Source organism: Corythoichthys intestinalis, chromosome 10 (genome assembly GCF_030265065.1).
Source record: "Corythoichthys intestinalis isolate RoL2023-P3 chromosome 10, ASM3026506v1, whole genome shotgun sequence".
Taxonomy (NCBI): domain Eukaryota; kingdom Metazoa; phylum Chordata; class Actinopteri; order Syngnathiformes; family Syngnathidae; genus Corythoichthys; species Corythoichthys intestinalis.
Genome location: NC_080404.1, coordinates 27,551,801 through 27,560,611, shown reverse-complemented (window position 1 = coordinate 27,560,611; position 8,811 = coordinate 27,551,801).

Here is an 8,811-nt window from a genome sequence, read left to right as displayed (position 1 = left end):
CATTATTCATTTATTTCAACTTTTATTTATTTCCCTCTTACACTCTTGCTCCCCGTGTGGGCCGCATGAAATAATTTTATCCGTCATTGGCTCATCAAACTCGGTGGGCGGGCGTGAACTAAATATAAATTGAAATAAATAAATATAAATTGGAATAAATAAATAAAAAGTGAAAAATATAAGTAAAATTTAAATAATATAAATTAAAATAAATAAACAAAAAGTAAAAAATATAAATACAATTGAAATAAATATCAATTGAAATAAATAAATAAAAATTGGAATAAATAAATGTTGAAATAGATGACACTTTAAAATCTTTATTTAATTGTGTATTTATTTATTTAATCTTTGCACTCCTGGTCCTCCATAGTGGGCGGCCTGATAACAGAGGAGAAAGAGGGAAGGTGAGTCAAAAAGAGGTGGAGCCAGTGGCGCAACTACACGTTTAGCAGCCAATGCGCTGCATGCTGCATTTTTTTTTTTCTTATACCTTTAAATTGTTAGGAATGTCAGTGGATTGTTGAGAGTAAATTTGATTATCAATTTTTGCCGGCAGCCGTGAGCAGTCCTGTTTGGGTTTTTGTTTGTGTGGGATGTGAGGCTGTGCATGCACGCCAGTGATTAGAGCAAGAGAGGGAGCGAGTTCACTGCTACACTCTGGCTGGGTTGCTGAATCCATAATATTACAAAATGTCGAGAGTTAGATTGTCTTTTGTGTTGTTAGATCCAGTGTGCTTCCCTCAGAGGTGAGTAAATGAAACCAATTGTATTTTTTGTATTCTTTGTTGATGAGACGTTACCACTTAGCACAGAGCGCTAAGCTAATTAGCGATTACGCTAATTGGCCTCTTAAGTGTTCGTTTGTATTGGGTTTTGGAGAAGCATATTAACACTTGAGTTATTATTGGATAGTAAAGTTGTCTCAATTCTTTTTATGAATAAATCACAAACATAAGCCCATTCATAAAATTCTTAGTCTTTTAACACAAACTTCCATTCGGCTGTAAATTGTCATGAGAGTGGTCTTGAAATTGGATTTGGATTGTGTTTATGAACAACTGTTTGATAAAGAAAACTGATGAATTCCAGTGTGCCTCCTCTTTATTCGATTTTGTTGTTTAGTTTGTTTAAAGAAAACAAATAAGTCATTGACAAAATTTCTAGAATGCAACAAAGAAAACTACCATTTTAATAGGCTTGGGCAGTCACTGTATATAATTGAGATAGGTGAGAACTCTTTGAAAAATTTAAGGTTGATTTCAGTGACACATTTAATCAATCAATTGTCGTGAATACCAAAAATTGTTTATGTACGTTTTTTTTTTTTTTTTGTGATTTAGCATCTACTTGGAAGCAAAAAAGGAGTAAAAGATTCTTAATTTTTTTCTTTGCAAATAGAGCCGCCAAGGGGTTAATCACATTTTGAAAATTTTGAATAGTAGTCACGATTATTTCAAATACAGTACACTAAAAATGCATTTTTATTGGCAGGATTTTTAAAATGTACATTCTCACTTGATTGCATGTAATTTATTTGCTAAACACCTGAAATAGTAATAGCAAAGAAGTAACCCTACATTTTGAACAATTCTGCAATAATATTCTGGATAAGCAGGCGCACACATCTTCACATTGGGATATGCATTGACCTGATCACTGACTATATAGTGGGCTACAATTTACTTAACATAATATAACCAGATCTGGTTCCTGGTTGACATGCTATTCAGAATGAAACATCAGGAGGAGGCAGAGTGGTCATTAATGTGGCCCCATCTCCCCGCCCCTTGGTACGATACTGGCAGCTTGGCAGAGGCGGCTCCTTCTCCCTCACGTGAGGGGGCCTGGGCCCCCCATACGGAGGAGCCTCAGTTCAGTGTCAAGCCTCCCAACATGTCGAGCCGGGCCGCCGCCTTGGGCACAACCAAATGCTTCTGCAGCTGCCCCTTTGTCCCCCTCACTACCCCCCCATTCTCGCCTCTCCCCAATACCCAGCCACCCCCCTTTTCCTTAAGTAAACAAAGGACAGCAACAAATTAATGACCTACATTCACCGCCAACCTCGCGAGGCCTGAGAGCGAGTGAGCGGTGGCCTCCAAGCAGATGTTCGCTTCCAACGCTGCAATTAATGGAGGTGCACCAAAAGGGAGCTCTTGTTTTCTCCTCCAGGAAGCACGACCACTTCATCCTGACAAAAACGGCCCACTGACATAACACTTTTCATTGATTGGTTTTAACTTTCTTCCAAATTGCATTTTGAGCCATGTTTTTCTGTTGGCCTGCTCCCCTCCTTCCAACTTCATGTGACTGTTTCCTATCTCTCTTTTCCTTGCCCGCCTCATAAAACAACAGCACAACACTGGAGATATAACCTAGCACGCCAGATTGATGGTTCCATATATCAAAATACAATTAAGACTTAATATATGGCTACTGATTGTACGATGGCTGTTCTCGTCACACTTGTGAAAACATTGTTTCCCATCAAAAAAAACTTTTAAGTGATGTTCTTTGATCCTCTTTTAATGAGGAAGTGTATTTCACACAGAACTTGGGAATTGGACCCATCTACAAAAACCACTTTGCATTCTGCCATAGAATAGCGTACCGCATGAATGCTATTTTTAGACCGCAAAGCTGCATGACGTCACCATCGAAAACCGGAAGGGGGTCAACATAGAAACGCGCCCGCATACAACCAATGCTAATACTGCTTGTTCTCTGCTGGTAATCTTTCAAAAAAGAACATGCAGAGTAAACAATGCTGCTATGGAGCTTGTAGAAACAACTCTAGACACTAGACATTAAGACCGCCCCCACATATGAGGGATGTTTTCTTCATACGTTTCCCGAAGCCAATAATTCAGAGGGGAAAAAAAGTGAACAGTGGATCAACTTGCCCGGACGTCCAAAAGACCAGTTTAACGCCATTCACCTTCATATGCAGTAAAAATTTTGTTGGGGGCCATGGTCCGACAGATCTTTATGTGACAGTGGCATCATACGACTGTCATAAGACCAAGTGAACCACCATGAAGCTTCGAACCAATTGGCTGCAAAGCTTCATTGCTTCAAGAAGCTGGCCATGACTGCTCCCTTGGGGGAGACAGTCAACCTCTGCTGACAGCACTGTTGTCGTCCAACATGCCTCCTAGCATGCATTGCAGCGCTACAGATGTTAATAACAATCAAAATTCATGTTCTGTGCTAATTATTTCTTCAGTTACTGTTCCAGTTGTTTCATTAATTGCTAGATATGGTATTTGTTAACACTTTATTTGACAGTGGCGCCATAAGACTGTCATTAGAAAATCATAATTATGACATGACACTGTCATGAGCATTAATTAATGCTCACAAAAGACGTAATTTAGTGTAATCCAGCAAATTATCTCACTTTGGAAGAGATCTTTGAAAAGATCTGAGCGGGACATAAATGGAATTGGTGAACATAATTTGCCGGATGACACTTAATGACATCTGTCATAAGCATTCATTAATGCTCATGATAGTGTCATGTTATAATTATGAAGGTTTTATGGCAGTTTTATATTTGGCACCAGGGACATCATTTTCGGACAGAACTGGTAGGTTTAGCTCAGTAAACATCTCGTTCGTACACTATTTACATGCATCTAGCACAGTGGTTCTTAACTGGGGCTTCAGTGGTTCGGTGAGTAAGCCTCAGCGGTTTGGTGAAGGTTAAGAAACGCAGAGCCCTATTTCGACTAAATGTAGGCAAAGTGGCGTTTCAGACCAGGTTTTGGACTGGTTTGCCCTCACTTTACAGGATTTATTCGATATCTTTCAAATGCTAGCCCTCTATCTAATGAGAGGAGGAATTTGTTTGCTCAGTGGAAGGTTGACTGGCACTTGTTATGAGCAAGTATAACAGACCTACACACAGCATGAACTGCGTAGATAATTTAAAATCAAAAAAAGAATTGCATCATTTAACACCATCAAAATAGTATGTGCAAGGATGTGACAATAAAATGAGAATGTAGAGATGAGAACAAAAATAGGAACAGTGTGAAATGAAATTATTATTTTTTTTACCAACGTGAAAATCAAAAGGCCAAATTATTTGGGAGTAAATGTTAAATCTGGTAGACATTTGAACAGGAATTCATTTGGCTGTTGGCTTTCTAGGTTTTGAATTCATTAAAAAATGGCTTTATTATGAAATTCCGAAGGGTTTGGGAAATGCACCTGTGAAACTCTTGGGGTTCGGTACCTTTAGCAAGGTTAAGAACCACTGATCTAGCATGAGGGACAAATGCGACTTTGACCCCCCTAGCAACAGTTGCTAACGTCATGAATATTAATGAGCAAAGGTGACGTGTTACGTGCGGTACGCTATTCAAGCAGGTAGTCGCTTCCTGGTCACGTCTACAATTCCCACCTCTTTCTCCTGATTGGCTTGGGGAAGTGGTTGGACAGTTGAGGTTCGCAAAATGGTAATGCATGATGAATCAATGAATCAGGATGTCCAGTCTTGCTTGCAAGGCTACTGGAGATATGAGACATAAAAAAAGTTCTCTCATGTAAAGGAGAGGAGAAAAGCACATACAAGTTGAGACTTATTGACACATCCACAAGTACGTTCAAATACTGAATATGTCCTGGACTTGATATCCATCTATCATCTACCGCTTAATTCAGGGTCGGGTTGCGGGTGCTTTTTTTGTGAGAACGTCTCTGTAATTAATTTTATGAGTGGAGTCGTATGATTAAAGAGATAAATCATTAAAAATCATAGAATGATTAAAAATCAATTTGTGGCCTTTTTTTTTAAATAGAACTTGAATGGTGGATTATCTAGCTTTGCGGCATGTAATAAAATGTTTATATATTTTTTATTTTCTTTCCACGACGTTTAAACGTGCGCTGTTATCATTTTACTCCGAAGCGGCAAAAGATTACACGCATGTATAGCTATGTTCAAAACGGGGAATTTTCTTGTTTTATGGCTGGTGACCATAAGTGGATTTTAAGGGGGGCCAGGCCCCCCCGGTGGCTGAAAGGTGTCATTGCATGAAATTGACTTTCCTATATGTATAAAAGTTGTAAAGCAATAAAACTGCAACAAAAATGAATGAAATGAACAAAAAATATATTTTTATAATGGGTCAAAATTATTTTTCGAACAGATCATGTGACTTTAGACGGTGATTTGCTTTGCATATAATTTTCAAAAAAAAAAAGGGGGGGGAGGGCAATTTTATTTTTCACATGATTTTTTTTCTTTGATTGAAAATATATATTTTTTTGATTGAAGCAACTTTTTGGGGGATTGAATGATTTAGACACAAATGTCCTACCCATAATATAGCCCCAACACAAAAATGATTGCTTCAATCAAAGAAAACTTTTTCAATGAAAAATTAAGTGTTCAAATGCAAATCTTTAAATCTCAAATATTTTATCTTATTCAAACACGTTTTCTGTGATTGAATTTTTTCTTTTTTTGATTGAAGTGATTTTTCTTTAAAAAAAAAATTTTTTTTTTGTATGAAGCAACCTATTTTTTGATTGAATAAAGACAAAATCGTCCTAGCCAAGATGTGGCCCAAACACAAATCAACATTACTTCAATCAAAAAAAAACTTGACCCATATCAAAAAAAAAAAAAATCAATCAAAGAAAAATGGCTTTCACATGCATTTTTTTTAGTTTCAAATTTTTTTTGCATTTAAACACTTTTTTTTTTTTTTATTTAATGAAGCGGCTTTTTTGATTGAAAAAATATATTTTGATTGAAGCAACTTTTCTTTTTATTGAGTCTTTTTTTTTGATTGAATAATAAAGATGCAAATCTACCTCCATATTGCTCCGCCCAGAGGATAAAATTTTTGACTGGGGTAACTACATTGGAACAACACCGGCAGGCGTACCATATTCAATGGATGACGATCATGGCGAAAAGTATAGCTGTCCTAAGCAGCCTGATTTAGAATTCCCCTCAAGAAGGATGGGAAACAAAAAAACTCTCATTGTCAACTTATTATTCTAAATATTCTTTTAAGTTAATTTTATGGCTGACACTGCGTTTCGAGGTCATCAACATGTTGTGCACCCCTGCCCCAAAAGTCAAACTCAGCCTATGCTAGTGACCATTTGACTGCCTGCATAGCAAATGTCTATTGTATGTGAAGGCTGATGCCACTTGAGAAGCAGAAAGACCTCCCACCCTTCTGCTTATCTGACTGTTTAACTTTGTGCTTCTTTTCAGGTTCTTCGCAGCAAAATTAGGCGCTCATCAGACATCGAGATTAGCGGAGAGCTTATGGCGTGAGTGTGTGTCTTAGGGGTTTTTAGGGGGTTGGGGTGAGGTGGGCTTACTGAGGAGACCATCTGTGGCCTAATGAACGCTGCCCAGCGCCCAGCCGGCCCGTACGAGCTCTCTCAATGCATCTGTAAGAGCAGTAAAGCTCATTTCTTTGCTAGAAAACTACTTGAGGAGCTTTACAAGATGAGTGTGTGCGTGCGTGTTGGAGGAGGGGGTTTGCAACAAGCTGCCGCACAATTTTTCTTCTGGGTCCCTTTATAGGGCACTCATTGGCTGCCATTGACAGTGGTAGACGCCTAATCCATTTTGACAGGGAAGGATGGCAGCTGTCATTCGACATCAGTGACAATGAAAGGTGAGCACAGCAGTCCTCCCAATTCAAAATAATTGGGTCACCTGTCGTTGTCATTGGCAGAAAATTGCTTAAATACGATGAAATTACAAAATAATTAACTTTACAGTGCTATTGAAGGCCATAACCAGAGTGTATTTTTTTTTCATTCAGTTTTATTAAGCTGCAATTGGCTGGCAACAAGTGTAGGCTACAGCACTCCTACCACCTTTGTGAGGATAGGCGGTACGGAAGATGATTGAATTTTGTTTTTTATTAACATTTTATTAATTTACATTTGTAATTTGTCAAACAGAAAAATAGCAATTGTTTTGCATCTTATTTTCATTCATTTTCAATGTCCACATAATCGATAAAAGAACAAATCTTTGAATCCAAGGTGTTTTTAAAACATATACTGTATTTAACATTAATTTTCATGAGCAGCTGTATTGCTTTCATTCATTCTATTCTATAATTAAATTCAATAATCAAAGTAATGGATACCATCAAGATAAAAAACATCATTTAAGAAAAGTATTATTTGAAGTTACAGTAATCTATTTGATGATACTTGTTTTATTTTTAATTTTTACTTACTTTGCTAGCATTTTTTTTTTTTAAATAAATGATTTAACGGAAATTTTATTTCTAAAAATAAATGTGATGATTCTCATCATATTTATTTTTTTGTAAGAATTATTAACCTATTTTGTAATTAATAGCTTGTTTCCCCCCTTTCCATCAATTAATGACTTTAACCCACCGAAAGATCTTGACACTGACAAATAGATCCAAAGTGAAGAATCTTATAATTTATTGCAGTTTGCACACAATTGGAAAAATGTCAACAGCACACTGGAAATGACAAAACTAAACACAATTGGAATTTCCTCCCCTTGAAAAAAAACTATGATTGTCAAAGCTAAAAATGACTAAATCTCAATTTAAAATCAAATTAAAAAGAAAAAAAAAATCTAAAATAAACATTTAATCTCAACCTGGGAGCAAATAGATTTGATTAAGAAAAAAAAAAAAGTCTTTAACCCCCTCCCAATAGTGATTGTCCTTTTTTCAGTCATTTGAAGTCCCCCCCCCAACACATAAACTAAAACATAAAAATAACCCCACCTTCACCCTTTCTTGTTTTCAAGTAAACACAGCAAAAAAGCTTGGAGTGTGGTTAGTTCACAGCCTTACACTCGTCAATAAATTATTACAAATACAATTAAATTAAAATCATAATAATTAAGAAAATTGTAATAACAATCAGCCTGGACTACAGCAGTTTAAGGCGGTCAAGTACAACCAGAAAAACCAACAAACAAAAAACTAGCAGTGATGACGCAAACCGCAGCAGGTGGGATGGATGGGTGGATTGGGGGCACACACGCATGCACACACACTTGAGGGCTATGGTGCGTTCAGCAACTTTTTTTTTTCTTCCTAGGGATTGTATAAACGCTTGACGATTTAAAATTCCAAACCATCCCCAAATACAAAAAACATTTTTTACAAAAAAAAAAAAAAAAAAATCAAAAATTATTTTTTAAAAAAACAGCTCTGATGAAAACACAATCAATTTCCGTGACATTTTAAAAAATCTCAAAATAAAAAAAGTGAGGAGTCATTTTCCGAGCAACATTTTCACATCTTTCACACACAGCAGTCACAACCTGCCTGCCATTTTGCAACTTTTTAAGACAGAACTCCATGCGTTGCTCCCTTCCCACCCATCATAGTCAGCTTGGTTTCACCCTTGAGTAATAACCATAGTAGTCGTAGTAGTATATTCACAAAAAAATGTCAAATTTGATCAAAAATAATGCGTACAGTAACACGGCAAATTCACATTATTGTCTTTTTAAAAAAAAAAAAAAAAATCTTCAAATATACATTGTGGACATCATGCAACAACAGCTGGTTAAAAAAAATCAAATAAAATTACTCAATAATAATAATAATAATAAATGAATTTAAACAATATACAACCTTAAATACTTTTTTCTTTTAAACAAAAATAACTGCCAGCTAGATTAAACAAAAACTATTTGTGAATAATTCGTCATTATTAAAAAACTTCAAATTGATTGGAAAAAATAATAATAATAAAAGGAGGCTGTGCATTGCATGAGTGCCATCATTTCATTTTGTCAGTCGCTCCCTAAACACACCACACACGCAC